The sequence below is a fragment of the Rhineura floridana genome, chromosome 1, assembly GCF_030035675.1.
Source record: "Rhineura floridana isolate rRhiFlo1 chromosome 1, rRhiFlo1.hap2, whole genome shotgun sequence".
Taxonomy (NCBI): Eukaryota; Metazoa; Chordata; class Lepidosauria; order Squamata; family Rhineuridae; genus Rhineura; species Rhineura floridana.
The window spans coordinates 118,068,705-118,087,683 of record NC_084480.1 but is presented as its reverse complement, the minus strand read 5'-3'; positions in this window follow the sequence as shown (position 1 = coordinate 118,087,683).

Genomic DNA, 18,979 nt, shown 5'->3' with positions numbered 1-18,979 from the left:
GTAATATCAAACACTCTTGTTCCATTAGTGGAAGAACTTATGCTTGTGCAGTGGAACTTTCCCCACTCTCCTCCCCCCATGTATGCTCTGCGGTCTCCTCAAACAGTCTCCATAAATCCTTGTGCTAACAGAATGGGAGACTTAGCACTACTTTGAGTACAAGCCAAACAAATTTATTATGGCATAAACTTTCATGGACTATAGTCCACTTCATCAGATGCATGAAGCATTATGCTGAGTTAGATAGATAGATTAGATAGATAGATAGATAGATAGATAGATAGATAGATAGATAGATAGATAGATAGATAGATAGATAGATAGATAGATAGATAGATAGATAGATAGATAGATAGATAGATAGATAGATTAGATAGATTAGATAGTGTGTGAGAGAATGCAAACAGTGAGGTCAGAGATAAATGAAATACAGTGATAATTGTATTAACAGCAGTCATTTAGTGTTTTGTGAATAGCTACTGTTAATAATGTTACTATCACTGTGTACTTTTGGCACTTCATTTCCATCTGACCTCACGTAACTCAGGATAATGTTTGATGCATCTGATGAAGTGGACTGTATGACTGTAAACCAAGAACAAACCTTGCAAGACAAACTACAGGTTTGGGTTTGGATGTAACATTAAGCCAAACTATGGCTTAGCAGCACCAGGACTAAGAAAGCAACACAGTGGCCATGGGCTTCACTCTGGGCATCTGCACATTTGATTGTTCATGCTAAGCCATGGTTTGACTTAGTGTTACATGCAAACTGGGACAATCAGCTTCATGACAGAGCATGGAGTCAACCTGGAGCTTCCCCATCCAAACTCTCATTTGCAATATCCCATGGTTTAGTTTAGTGTTATGTGTGAACTGGGTAAATGAGAGGCTTTGGGCTAATCCTGACTACTCACACTAACCTTTGCCATAGAAACAACAAACAAGGCTTGTGGCACCTTAAAAACTTAACATATTTATTATGGCATCAGCTTTTGCGGTATATAGTCAATTTCATCAGATGCTCCAGACAAGCCACGAGCTGTAACCAAGGCTACAGGGCTGAGTCCTACAACATATGAAGTTATTATACAGAAGGTAGTGTGTTTTATTATGTGTAGAGTGCCTTCCCCTTGCCACATATTAAAGAGAAATAAATGTATCAGCCCTTTACTGAATGTGGAGACTTTACTGAGATCAAGCTTCCCTGTCACAAATTGTTTCTTCTTTTGCCAGACCTGCAAAAGGATACAGAAGAGGGTGCTTTCATTTACCCATCCTTGTTTTTTCTAGTGGAGGGAAGCTTTCCTATTTTCCCAGGAGACCATAAGAGTCTTTCTTCTGAATCAATGCTCCCCTACTGCTAGACTCATTTTTAAAATACGCCCCTAATTCAATTGTGGTAACATGCTTAGGAAAGTTTGCTTTTCCCTCTAAATAGTAGACAGATATCGGTTTTCTAGAAAACCTGGTACAAAGAGGCACCTTGCCACCAGCACATCTGTAGTATGGAAGATATAAAGTTTGAAAACAATGGGATCCAAGGTGCCATGGCCTTATATCATCAACGCACAGCACAGTAGCATGGACTGGCAGCCTCTTAGAAGCAAAGCTATAACTGAGAGGAAAGGGGGAGCCTTAAACCGAGAATGGAGAGCAATTGACTCATGCTAATGGAAACATATGCAATATTAAATGAAATTGAACTGCACCTTCTTTGTAAGGTGGCACATGGGATTGAAGACTGTGTACCGTGGGATCCATTTTGAGTTTCGTATAGTGGTGGGTGGGGGAGGAAATCAACTGCACCATTCCACTTCTGCCTAATGGTGATTGTGCTCCTAATTCACTCTGCACTGTGTAAAATATTTACCTATGCCTCTTTAGCAAGGCTTCTTGTGAGACTTCAAGGGAGCACATAGCCAAAGGGGAGTTCCTTTATACCAATTAAATGGAAGAGTATTAGAGGGAGAGCAATTCAGCACACTCGCTGCTTATAGGAAGCTCTGTACTTAGACACCTCAATGGGACTCTTTTTAATGAAGAATCAAATTGCACTACGTGGCCTCCTACACACCTGAAAGGGGTCACTGGGGCCTACAGACCTGAATTTCCACAAACAAAGAAAATAGGTGTGCAGCAAAGTCTCCTGCTGGGTGATATATTTCAAGAAGCTCAGGCTGAACTATGGTGGGGAAGAACATCTATGGATAAATCTCTTTTCCTTTAGATTGGTGATGGGGATTCACCATCTCAAAAACACTTTCCTTAGATTCGTTCTCCCCCCTTTTATTTATGCATTGTTTATCTTACATCTGTATTTTGTTGAGCTAATAACAGTCCCCCAAAATAAAATTCCAAACACCATGACATATATGGGGATTTACTGAAAGCTTGGCTCTATAAGACATTTTTTTCTCTTTCCTTTGTTGCAAGGTGGGGAACATTTTTCAGCCCAAGGACCATATTCCCTTCTGAATAACCTTTCAGGGGCCACATTTTGTTTGTTTGTTTGTTTATTAGGTTTATATCCCGCCCTTTCTCCCAGTAGGAGCCCAGGGCGTCATATAAGGACAGCCACATGTCCTTAGTGGATGGGAGCAAAGGCAAAAGTGGGTGGGGAGGAACAAATACCAATTTTACCTTTGTACCTTTGCTAGTGTCTACCCACTCTCTCACACCCTATCCTCCATCCAGGCAAGCAGAAGGAATGATGAGATGAAGGACACCTTCCAGCCAGGCAAAAGCACTTGGGATGCAAAGCAGGACCAGTGAGGGGAGAGTTCCAAGGGCCAGTTAGAGAGGCCTGGGGAGCCCCATTCAGCCCCTGGGCTTGAGGTTTTCCATCCCTGCTTTATTGTGTTCTTTCTCATATTCACATTTTCATTCTCCAAATCTTTTCCACGAAACAGCCTTGCTTTTCTATCCCTTTTTCAAATTATAAACTATTATATAGAGTTGTTAACTCTATATTATTATATAGAGTTGCCAGGTCAGAAGCATCACAAACCTTGAGATTTCAGGGTCATGCAGAAAGAGGTTGAGAAAAGAGTAAGAGTTATGAAGATTCTGTACCCTTTCCTGCCCACCCTGTAGGCTGCTATAAACTCACTTTGACAGCCAACCCTATTCCAGTGAATAATAATTGACAGAAAGAAAACACACGTTTTGGTCTACCTTCAGAGGCAGTAGTTTGGGTACAACAGCAATTGAAGCCATGCTTCCCAGCATGTGAATTCTCTTTTACCACTATTTGGCAAGAAACAAACCATCATGCAAACAACAAGGTGCATCATCAGTGGGTTTAAGCGGATTGAGATGAACACAAGGAACCACTGTTATTGCTTCTATGGATGTAAGAGAGTGAGATCAGAGGTAAATGAGGTGAAAGACAGTGATGATTTCCTAAATGCAATACCATACAAATCACAACATGATTCCTTTGACTAAGGCAGAAAACTTGCATTCTACAACCAGTCAGGGTTCTTAACAAAAACTTAAAAAATCCTGGCAGCCATTCAGCTAATATCACAGAAATCCCCATGCAGCACAACCTGACCTGTGGACTGTAGTTAGTGCAGAATGCTGTGGCACAATTGCTGACATGAGTGAGACCCTATCAGCACACAATACCTCTGCTCTGAAATCTGTACTGGTTGTTGATTTGTTTGCTGCAGGGCCAAGTTCAAAGTGTGCTTTCGGTGTTACAGGTGTCACATAGTGCTTGTTCTGATCTTGTGAGAAATTGATCCTTTAGTGTGGCAGCACCTATACTTTGGAACTCCCTGCCTATTGACATTAGGCAAGCACCTTCATTGTATCCTTTTCAGCACCTGCTAAAAACATGTTCTGTTTAGGCAAGCCTACCCAGGCATGTAGAAGCTATTACATTATACAGCCACGAGGGTGGCTATATACTATAGCCAGCGGGGATTTTTCACATTCCGCAATTATTGAAATTACCCCCCATGCCATTCTGATCCTTCCCATAAGGTCATTTCAAAACAAAACCTTACAAAACCTATAGCCCTGAACTCAGAAGCGCTTGCTTAACAATTCTCTCAATTTCCATTGTGATACACAAAGTAGTCAGAGAGAATAGACAGTTCAAAGTGTAAAAAAAAACAAAAAAACCCAGAGCCCTTTTGGACTTTTTTCTCTGAGGGTTCGCATAATCTGTTGAAATTCATTAAAAATCAGACATGTTCACAGAGTACCTGTAATCCTAATACTGACCTTGCCCCATACTCAGACCTTCATCATCTGCAGTTTAAAAGTTAAAAAAAATGCCTAGCTGGTTTTTAATTAATTTAAGAAATTTTGGCTGGAACCCAATGATAACATTGGGCATGCTCAGTAAGAACCAACTGTCAGTGTTCTAAAAGCCTCACAGCTGCTGGGCTTGCCTAATCAGGGAGCCACACCCACACGAGACTTTGATTTCACATGAGACAGCCAAGGCTTCCCTCAGAGAATCCTGGGAAGTGTAGTTTGTGAAGGGTGCTGAGAGGAGACTCCTGTTCCATTGAGAGAGCTTCAGTGGCCAGACTGGTTTAACAGTCAGCCACTCTGATTGAAGTCTGTGAGGGGAACAGGGTGTCTCCTAGCAACTCTCAGCTCCCTTTGCTAACTACACTTCCCAGGATTCTTTGAGAGAAGCCATGACTGTCCAAAGTGAAATAAAGGCCTGGTGTGGATGTCACCAGGGACAGCTTTGGTTTAAATTTGGGTGGGAGGCAACATGTGCCTGCTGTAGAATAAAAGGGTGGGGGAAACGCTGAAAAGCAATGATACTGTTCACAATGTTTTCCTTTTGGAAAGGAAAGAGGCTTCCCCTCTGCCCAGTGCCCACCCACCCAATCTCCTCCCCTCCCTGCCCCTCCCCCAGGTCAGTGTTGGACTACGACCACAGAGACCAGGATTTGAATCCCCACACAGCCATGAAGCTGACTGGGTGACCTTGGGCCAGTCACTGCCTCTCAGCCTCAGAGGAAGGCAATGGTAAAACTACCTCTGAATACTGTTTACCATGAAAACCCTATTCACAGGGTCAACGTAAGTCGGGATTGACTTGAAGGCAGTCCATTTCCATTTTCAAACATGATTGCACAGAAATAAATCCCACTGAACTCAGAAAGTATGCAAATGATCAAACCCACACTCCCTTCTCCTTCCTCCTATCCCCGTTCTTGTCCCTTCCCTCCCTCTTCCTTTGCCCCTCCCTACCCATCCTCATCCCCTTCCAATCCCCTCCTTCCCCTTCCTCCTGCTCCCCTTCCTCCTCCCCATGGTCAGTTTTACCTATCTTAAGCATGATTGCATGGAAGTAAATGCCACTGAACTCTATAACCATGTGAATGATCAAACCTGCCCTCCCGTCCCCCTTCCTTTGTCCCCCTCCAATACCCTCCTTCCCCCTCCTCCTCCTCCTCCCCCATGGTCAGTTTTTCCTATCCTAACCATGATTGCATAGGAGTAAATCCCATACTCAATAAGTATGCAAATGATCAGACCTGCTTTTCCCTGCCTTCCCCTCTCCTCTGCATTCCTCCTCCTCTCCCTTCTTCCTTCTTTCTCCTCCCCTGCCCACTCCAGCCTTCCCTCCCTCTCCCCCTGGTCACTTTTACCTATCCTAAGCATAATTGCAAAGGAGTAAATCCCACTGAATTCAATAAACATGCAAATGATCAAACCTGTCCTTCCCCCCTCCCTGCTCCCATCCCAGTCCTCCCCTCTGCATTTCCTGCCCGCCCTCCTCCTCCCCTCCCCATCCCCTGTGGTCAGTCTCACCTATCGTAAGCATGATTGCAGGGGAGTAAATCCCACTGAACTCAATAAGCATGCAAATTATCAATCCACTCTCAGCAAACTTGCACAGGATCCCACTTCTTACCTCCCGGATTAAAAAGCAGGGAAATTCACTAAAAACACTTGTGGTTTAAGAACATACCTATAGCCAAGAGGTATTTCTATCAAACTCTAAAATGCAGGTAAATTGTGCAGCTATAGTGAATGCACCAGGGGAGCAGGAGACCTGAACTCCTCTCTGAGATACTGGGCTGCCCTACCAATTTATCAAAATGCAAACACAATTTGGGTTGGTCTTTCACAGTCCAATCCACTTGCTGTGTAGCTTGGAAGAATTTGGTAACATGTGCCTCTGAGCATATGGTGAGTGGTGGCAACACCTGCAACCAGCCCAAATAATAGAAAGAAGACATGTGCTGTGCTGATTTTGTTTTAGCAGGGATGAAGGAACATTATTAAGACAGTTGATATAGTTCAGATGGTCACTTTGAATATGTCTGATTTACTTTGCAATTTCAGTGAGGTTTCCTATAGGAAATCATTTTCTTTTGTTTCTGTTTCTGTAAATATGTGAAGTACAGCAATACTTTGCAAAATTTACACTAAAAAAACTCCAAACATAGTTGTGGATTTGTTTATTTATTACATTTGTATACCGCCCCAGAGCCGAAGCTCTCTGGGCGGTTTACAACAAATAATGACACTGACTTCTGCAGAATAGTCTCCAGTGGACCTCAGGAGTGTCTCAGTTTGCACTAGATAAAACAGTGGGAGGTGAAATATATTCTAGCAAAATTCTAGGTGTGCTCTATGTTTTTAATTGACCGTGCCCAATTTCCCTGCTTTTTCAAGTTTGATGGAAATATCTGTGGGCTATAGGTATGTTCTTAAACTGCACAGTTTTTTGCCTATTAGTGAATTTCTCTGCTTTTTAATCCGGGAGGTAAGAAATGGATTGATCATTTGCATGCTTCTTGAGTACAGAGGGATTTACCCCCCTGCAATCATGCTTAGGACAGGTGAAACTGACCACAGGGGAAGGGGAGGGGAGGAGGAAGGAGGGGAAGGACAGGTTTGATCATTTGCATGTTTATTGAGTTCAGTGGGATTTACTCCTGTGTAATCATGCTTAGGATAGGTAAAACTGGGGGGAGGGAGGAACACCTGAAGTGGGCAGGGAAGGAGGAAGAAGGAAGGGGGAGGGGAGGAGGAAGGGCAAGGAGAGAGGAAGGAGAGGAAGACTGGTCTGATCTTAAGCGTGCTTATTGATTTCAATGGGATGTACTCCTTTGTAATCATGGTTAGGATAGGTAAAACTGACCATGGGAGAGGAGGAGGGGGACGGGGAAGGAGGGAATTGGAGGGAGAGGAGCAAAGGAAGGGGCAGGGGAGGGCAGGTTTGATAATTTGCATGCTTACTGAGTTCAATGGCATTTACTCCCATGCAATCATGCTTAAGATAGGTAAAACTGACCATGGGGAGGGGATTGGAAGGGGAGGGGGAGAGAAGGGACAAGAGGGAGGGGATAGGAGGGAGGAGAAAGGAGGGTGGGTTTGATCATTTGTATACTTTTTGAGTTCAATAGGATTTATTGCTGTGCAATCATGTTTGAAAATGGAAATGGACTGCCTTCACGTCAATCCTGACTTATGGCAACCCTATGAATAGGGTTTTCATGGTAAATGGTATTCAGTGGTGGTTTTACCATTGCCTTCCTCTAAGGCTGGGAGACAGAGACTGGCCCAAGGTCACCCAGTCAGCTTCATGGCTGTGTGGGGATTCGAACTCTGGTCTCCCAGGTTGCAGTCCAACACTGATCTGGGGGAAGAGCAGGGAGGGGAGGTGATTGGTGGGTGGGCACTGGGCAGAGGGGAAGCCCCTTTCCTTTCCAAAAGGAAAACATTGTGAACAATATCATTGCTTTTCAGAGTTTCCCCCACCTTTTTATTTTACAGCAGGCACATGTAGCCTCGCACCCAAATTTAAAACAAAGCATCCACACCATACCTTTATTTCACTTCAGACAGTCATGATTTCTCCCAAAGAATCCTGGGAAGTGTAGTTAGTGAAGGTGCTGAGAGTTGGTAGGAGAGGCCCTGTTTCCCTCACAGAGCTTCAGTCAGAGCGGCTGACTGTACCAGTCTGGCCACTGCAGCTCTGTCAGGAGAATAGCAGTCTCTTCTCAGCACCCTTCACAAACGATACTTCCCAGGATTCTCTGAGGGAAGCCATGAAATTAAAGTCTGGTGTGGGTGTGGCCCTCTGATTAGGGAAGCCAAGCAGCTGTGAGTCTGGCTTTTAGAACACTGACAGTTGGTTCTTACTGAGCATGCCCGACATTATGGCCTCGGTGGCACAGAATGCGTTTTACCATCTTCACTTAGTAGCCCAACTACGCCCCTATCTGGACAGTGACGATCTCGCCTCAGTTGTTCACGCTCTGGTAACTTCTAGACTGGACTACTGTAATGCGCTCTACGTAGGGCTGCCCTTGAAGACCGTTCTGAAACTTCAGCTAGTGCAAAACGCGGCAGCCAGGTTGTTGACGAGGACCCGTTGGTCCGCGCATATAACACCTGTCCTGGCCCATTTGCACTGGCTGCCTATCTGTTTCCGAACCAGATTCAAGGTGCTGGTTTTGACCTATAAAGCCTTACACGGTGTGGGACCGCAATACCTTGTGGAACACCTCTCCCACTATGAACCTACCCGTTCAATCGTTCAGTATCCAAGGCCCTCCTCCGGGTACCAACTCACCAGGATGCCCGGAGGATTGTTATTAGATCTAGGGCCTTTTCTGTGGTGGCCCCCGAACTGTGGAACAGCCTACCTGAGGAGATACACCTGGCGCCTACGGTACTTTCTTTTAGGCGCCAGGTTAAGACCTGGCTATACTCCCAGGCATTTTAATGTTCAATTTAATGTTTTTCGTTTAATTTGCTGCTGTTTGTTATTGATTTTATTGTAACACTGTATTTTAATCTTGTTTTGTTCACCGCCCAGAGAACTACTCGCTATGGGCGGTTTATAAATGAAATGAAATAAAATAAATAAATAAATAAATTATCATTCAGTTCAATGCAAAATTTCTTAAATTAATTAAAAATCAGCCAGGCATTTTTTTAACTTTTAAACTGCAGATGATGAAGGTCTGAATATGGGGCAAGGTCAGTAACAGGATTACAGGTCCTCTGTGAACATGGCTGATTTTTAATAAATTTCAACAGATTATGAGAACTCTCAGAGAAAAAAGTCCAAGAGGGCTCTGGGTTTTTTCTTTCTCTCTTTAGACTTTGAACTCTCGATTCTTTCTGACTGTTTTGTTTATCGCCATGAAAATTGAGAGGGTTGTTAAGCAAGCATTTCTCAGGACTATAAGATTTGTAAGGTTGTGTTTTGAAATGAGCTTATGGGAAGCATCAGAATGGCATGGGGAATATTTTCAATTTAACATTGCGGAATGTGAAAAATCCACGCTGGCTATAATTTTATGCAGAAAATGAGAAGTTAAGAAGAAATAGGGAAAGGGAAACCTATTAACATGACTATCATCCAAGTCTATGCTCCAACAGCAAATGCAGTAGAATAGGAATTGGAGAGATTTTACGCATAAGTACAGGAAGAAATTGATCAAACACCAAAACAAGATGTGATGATAATCATGGGGGACTGGAATGCAAAAGTAGGGAACACAGAAGAACTAGAAATTGTGGGGAAATGGGGCTTAGGAGACAGAAATGAAGCAGGAGAGAGACTTATTGAATTCTGTGAAGCCAATAATTTGTTTCTCACAAAAACATTTTTTGAGCAACCAAAAAGATGACTGTACATGTGGATATCACCAAATGGTCAATATAGGAATCAAATTGATTATATAATTCATAGCAGAAGATGGAGAAGTTCCATACTTTCTGCGAAAACAAGACCAGGAGCAGACGGCGGTACAGTTCATGAACTGGTAATATCAACAATCTGAGTAAAGCGAAAGAGGAACAACAAAGCAATCAAAATGCCAAAATACAATTTAAATAACATCTCAGAACATAAAGATCAAATAAGGAACAGTTTTGAGGCTTTAAATAAAGTTGACAGAGAACCAGAAGAACTATGGATAATGTCAGACACATTATCAGGGAAGAATGCAAAAAGACAATACCTCTAGTTAAAAAGAGAGAAAGACCTCAATGGATGACTGAAGAAATTCTTAAAATGGGTAAAGAGAGAAGGAAATCAAAAGCAAAAGGAGACAGAAACATGGTCAGAACCCTAAATGCAACAATACAGTGACTGGTATGTAGGGACAAAGAGACATATTACAATAATTATTGTCTAGAAATAGAAGAGGACAACAAAAAGGGAAGAACAAAAGCCCTATTCCAAAAGATTAGAGAAATGAAAGGAAAATTTAAACCAAGAGTAGGGATGTTGAATAATCGACAGGGGAACACACTGACTGACTGAGATGAAATAAAAGGAAGATGGAAGTAATACACAGAAGAACCCTATAAAAGAGATGCAAGAATGACAGATTCATTCACAGAGGAACCGTATGATGAAGAACCAGAAATTTTAGAATGTGAGGTGAAAGCTGCTCTTAAAATACTTGGAAGATACAAATCACCAGGAACAGATGGCATACCAATAGATTTGCTACAAGCTACAGAGACTGAATCTGTCCAAATTTTGACAAAAATTTGTCAACAAATATGGAAAACTAAACACAGGCTCACAGGCTGGAAAACTAAAATGGCTCACAGACTGGAAGAGTTCAATATATATCCCAATTCCAAAGAAAGGGGTTCTGGTTACCTCATCTCAAAAAGGATATTATAGAGTTGGAAAAGGTTCAGAAGAGGGCAACCAGAATGATCAAGGGGATGGAGCGACTCCCTTACGAGGAAAGGTTGCAGCATTTGGGGCTTTTTAGTTTAGAGAAAAGGCGGGTCAGAGGAGACATGATAGAAGTGTATACAATTATGCATGGCATTGAGAAAGTGGATAGAGAAAAGTTTTTCTCCCTCTCTCATAATACTAGAACTCGTGGACATTCAAAGAAGCTGAATGTTGGAAGATTCAGGACAGACAAAAGGAAGTACTTCTTTACTCAGTGCATAGTTAAACTATGGAATTTGCTCCCACAAGATGCAGTAATGGCCACCAGCTTGGACGGCTTTAAAAGAAGATTAGACAAATTCATGGAGGACAGGGCTATCAATGGCTACTAGCCATGATGGCTGTGCTCTGCCACCCTAGTCAGAGGCAGCATGCTTCTGAAGAGCAGTTGCCGGAAGCCTCAGGAGGGGAGAGTGTTCTTGCACTTGGGTCCTGCTTGCGGGCTTCCCCCAGGCACCTGGTTGGCCACTGTGAGAACAGGATGCTGGACTAGATGGGCCACTGGCCTGATCCAGCAGGCTCTTCTTATGTTCTTATGTTCCCAGGGAATGCAGAAATTATTGAATTATTGCCTTAATATCCCATGCAAGAAAAGTAATACTCAAGATTCTACAACAAAGGCTCTTACCATATATGGAGCGAGAAATGCCATATGTCCAAGCTGGATTTAGAAAGGGAAGAGGTACCTGAGATCATACTGCAAACATACATTGGACAATGGAACAGACCAAGGAATTTCAGAAGGAAATCACCCTGTGCTTTATAGATTACAGCAAAGCCTTTGATTGTGTAGATCATGAAAAACTATGGAATGCTTTGAAAGAAATGTGGGTGCCACAGCATCTGATTGTCCTGATGCACAACTATACTCTGGACAAGAGGCTACTGTAAGGACAGAATATGGAGTAACTGATTGGTTCCCCATTGGAAAGGGTGTGAGACAAGAATGTATTTTATCTCCTTACCTGTTTAATCTATATGCAGAACATATCATACGGACAGCGGGATTGGACCAAGATGAAGGAGATGTGAAAACTGGAGGGAGAAATATCAATAAATTAAGATATGCAGATGATGACGATGATGTTTAGATTTATATCCCACCCTTCCTCCCAGCAAGAGAGATGATATCATACTCTTAGCAGAAACCAGTAGTGATTTGAAACGAATGCTGATGAAAGTTAAAGAGGAAAGCACAAAAGTAGGACTACAGCTAAACGTCAAGAAGACAAAAGTAATGACAACAGGAGGTTTATGTAACTTTAAAGTTGACAACGAGGACACTGAACTTGTCAAGGATTATCAATACCTCGGCACAATCATTAACCAAATGGAGACAATAGTCAAGAAATCAGAAGAAGGCTAGGACTGGGGAGGGCAGCTATGAGAGAACTAGAAAAGGTCATCAAATGTAAAGATGTATCGCTGAACATTAAAGTCAGGAACAGTCAGACCATGGTATGGATGTGAAAGTTGGACAGTGAAAAAAGTGGATAAGAAAAATATCAGCTCATTTGAAATGTGGTGTTGGGGGAGAGCTTTGCACATACCATGGACTGCAAAAAAGACAAATAATTGGGTGTTAGAACAAATTAAACCAGAACTATCATTAGAAGCTAAAATGATGAAACTAAGGTTATCATACTTTGGACACATCATGAGAAGACATGATTCACTAAAAAAGACGATAATGCTGGGAAAAACAGAAGGGAGTAGAAAAATAAGAAGGCCAAACAAGAGATGGATTGATTCCATAAAGAAAGCCACAGACCTGAACTTACAAGGTCTGAACAGGGTGGTTCACAAAAGATGCTACTGGAGGTCACTGATTCATAGGGTCTCCATAAGTCAGAATCGACTTGAAGGCATATAACAAGAAAATATAGTTCAGACAGTAACTTTAGATATGTTTGATTTACTTTGCAATTTTAGTGATGTTTGTTATAGTAAATCATTCTCTTTTGCTTCTGTTTCTGTGAATATGTGAACTACAGCAACACTTTGCAACACTAAAAAAAAGCTCCAAAACAATTGTGGAATAATGGCACTGATTTGTTTTATATTGCAAAATATAGCCAGTAAATATGATTTGTAATGTGTATTCAGTTATGTATAGTTAAGTTTACTTTCAGATTCATAGTTGGTCTCTGATAAATGAGCCTCTTAGCATATTTTTCTCCCCAAACACACATACAATTCTTTTTACAAAGCTGTGTCAAGTGGCAAACCTATGTTTGTCACAATGGGTTGCATAAAATGCCCTTTATTTGTGTCACTTATGAAAATGCAATTTGTGGGAGCAGGGTAAGTCTACTTAGGCAAGTCCCTCCACCCTGCTGCTAAACTGGAACATCCTCCCTTAGAATGCGCACCACAAATGCCTTTGGTTAAGTTTATGAAAACTGATGAAAACCTACCTGGCGCTGTTGGGGTGGGGGATAATAATTTGTGTTGTCTTTCTCACGCACAGTGGTATCTGCTTCCTCCTGATAGCCAACTCTAACTGCAGCAGTGACATAGCCATACATGCTATGTTCATTACTTCCCCCCATTTCCTGAATTTTTGATCATCAGCGTTGAGGTTCAGTGCTGGAGGGGTGTTGGAACGTTCATTCTCCCATGCTGATTTCCCAGGGGTAGTTCTCCTTATATTGTAAATAACAAGAGGATTGATCTGTTCTATGATATGAAAAAGAGATTGACTTAAAACAGAGGAAGGAAGGAAAGAAGGAAAGAAGGATATCTGAGAGCAGCTAACAAACATCTCAACAGCATCAATTTATTTGGGGTTCCCTTCTCCTTTGAAATATAAATTCTCATTCCTATGTCTTTGTGAGAAAAAGTTCTATTCTATACTAAGATTTGAATGAGATATTTTTGAAACACCAGTTTGTGTGTACTCTGTCATATAAACCTTTCTGCCCCTCCCACTCCTGGATATTTTGCGAGACTTTAAACTTTGTGGACACATCCACACGCTGTGCCCTAGAAACATAGGAAGCTGCCTTATACCGAGTGAGACCATGGATCCATCTAGCTGAGTATGGTCTACGATGACTTGCAGCAACTTTCCAGGGTTTTAGGCAGGAGTCCTTCCCAACACTACCTGGAGATACCAGGGATTGAAATTGGGACCTGCTGCATGCAAAGCAGGTGCTCTACCACTGAGCTGTAGAAGCCTACCACAGACTCTGGAGGGGCATGAAGTCCACACCTACAGGGAAGAAAAGCAGAAATAACGCATCTTCCTACTCTGTCTCATCAGCGAGCTTCAGAAAGAAAAAGAAAGCACAGCTTATAACGGCAGGAAATGCAGCTTCTATTGTGCTTCCATCTGGGGACCATCCTCAAAATATTTTCAGTAGTACGTAGAAGGGATAAAAGCAAATTAAAATGATTGGTAAGGTTTCATCATTGGTTTCTTTTGGTTTTGCTTTTTTTTAAAAAACTGACTATTGACACTTAGCTTCTAAACTTGGTCCTAGAAAACTTGGTCCTAAGTTTAATGCTTCACATATTGCAAGAGTAAAACAACCACAATGAAAGAGAGGTGTTGGGTCCCTGGATAATATTAGCAGATGTAGAGCAAAGGCTGCCATCCAGTGGGGCTAAGACTGGACTGAGTTAAGATGAATCCAGATCTAAGAAGTCCCTGTCAGGAAAGGATACAGATAAGGCAAAAGCTTACATAGTCAGGTCTCATTTAAATGTAACACTAAACTATGGTTTAGACTGCAGCCTTTCCCAACTAGTGGGCCACCAGATGTTGTTGGACCACAATTCCCATCTTTCCTGACCATTGGCAATGCTGGCTGAGGCTGATGGGAGCTGTGGTCCAACAACATCTGGTGGCCCACTAGTTGGGAAAGGCTAGTTTAGAGTGACATGAATAAGTCTTGGACATACGTACTCACTCCTCTGGGGCTGCTATGAGGAGACTGGACACTTTTACTTCTGTTTTCATTTAATTGCAGGTAAGCATTTTATCTAAATCCTATACTGTGGTCAGTCTTAACTAAGGTTTATTGCAACAAGCCAGCTTCATAAAACCTAATCTGAAGTTGTCTTGTTTCAGTAAACCATAGGTAAGAAGACTAAACACAGTTAACGCTAAACCGTGATTAGTTAAAAACAGAGGCAAAAGCTTCTGGTTTCCTCTTTGTGGCTACACTGGTGGAAAGAGGAGAGAGAATCATGCAAGTCCAAGATTCATACAAGTAAATGCCATAGTTTAGCATTACATCCAAATGAGGTCTCTTAAGAAACTACCATAAAGGCCAGTCAAGAAGGCTAGAGATTTTGAGCTGTCTGCTGTTTTCTTTATCAGTCCCCTCCCTCTCTCCCTCTACTAAAAGCCCTTTTGCATAAAAACCTATTCTTTTGATGGGACAGCCACACCTGATTATTTTTTACCCTGCCATGTATGAATGCATTTCAATACTGTTTTCTCTAATAATGCCCAAAGCAGTTCCATGACTGGCTAATCTGCTCTGATGCCACATGGCATTAAAGATGGAGAAGCACTTAAGAACATTACAAAGATTCAAGAATAGGACATTACAATTTCTAATGTGATGTAGATGAAAGACACATTAACTGTTTGAGACCTTGGTGACCACTTTTGCTTTTGTTAGCCTGTGCTAATTTGGTATCAAAAGGCTATATGTCTGCTGCTGCTGCTATTGCTACTCCTGCACCCTGGATAGGCATTTGGCCCTCACTCATAATTGCAGCTCTGTCAGTGGCTGCAACTGAGAACAAAAGTTAGTCTAGTACTAACTCAGCATGTGCAAGCAGCAGTGATTGGGAGACTCGCAGTCCCATAACCACCAGCTATGTCCATTATAGTACACATGAACTGGGAAAAAATAATGCCAGCCACAAGATCAAGCTGTCATGTGAGTGAGCAAATCCATTTTATTTAAGGCATCTCCATATTACTCCATCATATACATGGCTGATGGATGGATGGTTTTTTTTAATATATATATATATATATATATATATTTAAAACTTTCATATCACCTTTTGTCCTGAGACTCCAATGCAGGTTACAACAATAAATACATAAAACAATAAACATTTAAAAAAACACTAGTAAAATAAACACAATCTGCCCACTCCTAACACTTTTTATTTTATTTTTAAAAACTTGATGGAAAAGACAGGTCCCTAAAGCTGAACATCGGTGCCAGTTGAACCTCTAGGGAAAGTGTGTTCCCCAGCTGAGGTGCTATTCCTATGAAAGCTGTATGCCACATCATAGATCCCCACGACATTCCTCAAGGCTGGAACTAAGTGACTGATCAGTCATATTACAGACTAATCTATGAGATTACAGCAGCCTCAGCAGTCAGAAACTTCATGCCCCACCTTTCTCACTGCCATTCTCTTTCCTGATCTGATGACACAGATGAGTGTGGCAACGGAGTGAGGCAGCAGAGCCGCCCCTAGGCACTGGGAAGCGGGGAAGTTGCCCCAGGCCCCGCGCTTTGGGGGGCCCCCCACGCTTGGCGATCTGAGAAGCTGGGCTGCGGCGGGGTTTTTCCTCTCTCTTCAGCCGTGCAGTGGCCGTCTTGCCAGCTGCTTCCCGAGCTGATTTTAGGTGGGAGGTTTGAATTCCCTGCCTGCTCTTCGGCTGCGTGTCTGAGTCAGTGGCTTCCCTGTGCTGCCGCCGCTCATCAGCTGTGAAGTTATATATAGTTTCTTATATTTGTATTATTTTAATTTTAATCCGAAAGTAATTGCTCATCAACAAAGCAGCCAGGCCCAGACATTTACAGAAATGATTAAATTCTGTCATCCTCGATATTTAAAACAATGGTTCTGCACAAAGTGTTTTCAATTGTTTAGTTAGGAAGATAAAGATGGGAAAATATGCCTAGAAATAGACTGCCATATCTAGCAGATATCAACAAAGGGAAGACAGATGTCGAGAGACCAGTGAAGAAATGGATATGTATGGAACAGGTTGACTAGAGGCCTATTCCCTGAAGTGAAGGTAATCATATTTGTATTTAATAGGTTGTTAGCCTCATATGTAAATATTATAATTACATATATTCGTAAATAAAATCTCTCTCTCTCTGTCTCTCTCTCTATAAATATATATAGAGAGAGAGAGACAATGTGGGGGGGGGAACTATGCTTTTGCCCCGGGCCCCGCACATGCTAAGGGTAGGCCTGTGAGGCAGGATGGGGATAGGGCCTCCTTATTTTGATTCATACCCCCTTCTTGTCTCTCACATTTGCATCTCTCTCAGTGATAACTTAGGGGTCAGGCCACATGGCTCACTAGGACAGATTTGACTTTGGATCTGCGTCTTATACATCCTTTTCTGAGCTATTCCAGCTAAGATCATGGAGCAGTGGAGAAGAATCAAATTGCCCAGTTGCTGGGGAACATGACTGAGAGAGTGCCATTGCTATCATGTTCTGTTTTGGGAGCTTCCCATAGGAAGCCATGGTCACTGTGGGAACAGAATGCTGGACTAGATAGACTTTTGGTCTGATCCAGCAGGACTCTTCTTATGTTCATGTGCTCCTTTCAACTAGAATGAACTCTTCAAGTGAGCAAAAGGCACATTTCTAGTGTGAAAGCAATCAAGAGGGTTCTGCCCAGGTAGAAGAAACCAGGCTCTCCAAAGTAGTTAACTTTATGCAAAGCAGGCAAGTGTAGTCAAAACACTTACAGCAATCAATTGAAGTTGTTGGCTAAAGTTTCCCCCCACCCCACACCCCATAAATTATTGAGCAGTTAATTTCATCTTTGTGCCCCCAAGACATTCTAGCTTTAGGGATGACAGCTTTATCCATTAAAGCAAGTGTGGTGACAGCAGTACAGGGAGTGCCGAGAGAGCTGCAAGGAAAGGAGGCCCGTTCTCAACTGCATTACCACCGAGCAATGCTGGGACACATCAACAACTTAATCAATATGCAAGAGTCAATTACTGAGGAAGCACAAGCTTAAACAGGATCTGATTATTAGGTTCACATTCAGGCAGCCAAATGGGTTTAATCAATAAGGACCTACATATCAGGCAGTATACACAGAGCTGCCACCTCCTGTTAATCTCACCCCCATGAATATGCTACCCCCCCAGACTAGAATGCTGAATTATGGGGCACAAAGTCCAAAATACCCTTATAAAAAAATCTGAAAACAGGCCATTTCCAAATCAGGTCCACACACAGGACATAACGTTTCCCTTGAAGCAGTGGGCAGCATTCCAGCACAGAACAAACAAGTCATAGGTGTAAAATGTTGGAATTTGCCCCTTCACACAGTGGAATTTCTTGAAAAGGGGACTTGCTCGAAATGGCTGAAGCTCAGCAGTAGAGCACGTTTTGCATGCAGAAGGTTCTAAGGTCAGTCCCTGACTTCTCTTGATGGAATTGGGAAAAGAAGACTGTCTGAAAGCTGACAGTTAGTGCAGACAATACTGAGCCAGATGACCAACGGCCTGATTTGGTAGAAGGCAGTTTCCTGGGCTCCAGCAGCAGCTAGGAACATGTTTCGATTGTTGTAGAATTCAAGGTGAATTTGATATGTCACACACGACATACAGCCTCCTCTTGTTTTTCTAATCCCCTCAATGGAAGCAATGGAAGACCTCGAAGTGAACAGTCAGAGCACAGCTTCACAGTAGGGTGGCCACGTACACATTGCTAAAAAGGGGGGGATTTGTCACCAAAACAGAGGGCAAAAGATGACACAGCTTTGCATAAAATGTGCATATGCTGATTTATATGTCTAGATTCAAATTTAGAAATAATTGCTATAAATTAAATAGAAATACAATACCTCTCACTGTAGTGGGAGATACTGTGACCAGATGACCTGTGTGCCTCAGACTGCTGTCCAGGTGCTAACGGTTGATGAGCAACTTGAAGTCTCCCTTCTTACGGTCATCTTATAATTCTTTATCTTTAGACTGGTCTTGGTCTAGACAACTCTTCAAACAGAGGACTATCCTCTGTATAGTAGAACACATGGCCACCTTATTTCATAATGCCTAGGTCAGTGCTCACTCAGATATACAAATGCTACTCCACGGCAGAAAATGCATTCGACCGGGGTTTGGGCTAACATAAAGTTTCAGAGACACAAAATTAAGGAAATAAGAAAGGCAGGAATGGGAAGGAGGGGTGAGATGCTAATAATTACCTGTCCTGAGGAAATGAGGGCAAAGAGAAGTGGTTTCCTGAGTTTCACTATAACCTGTTTAGTGCATGTTTGCAGCTGAGTCTAGGGTTGTTGGCAAAGGCTAAGCATGA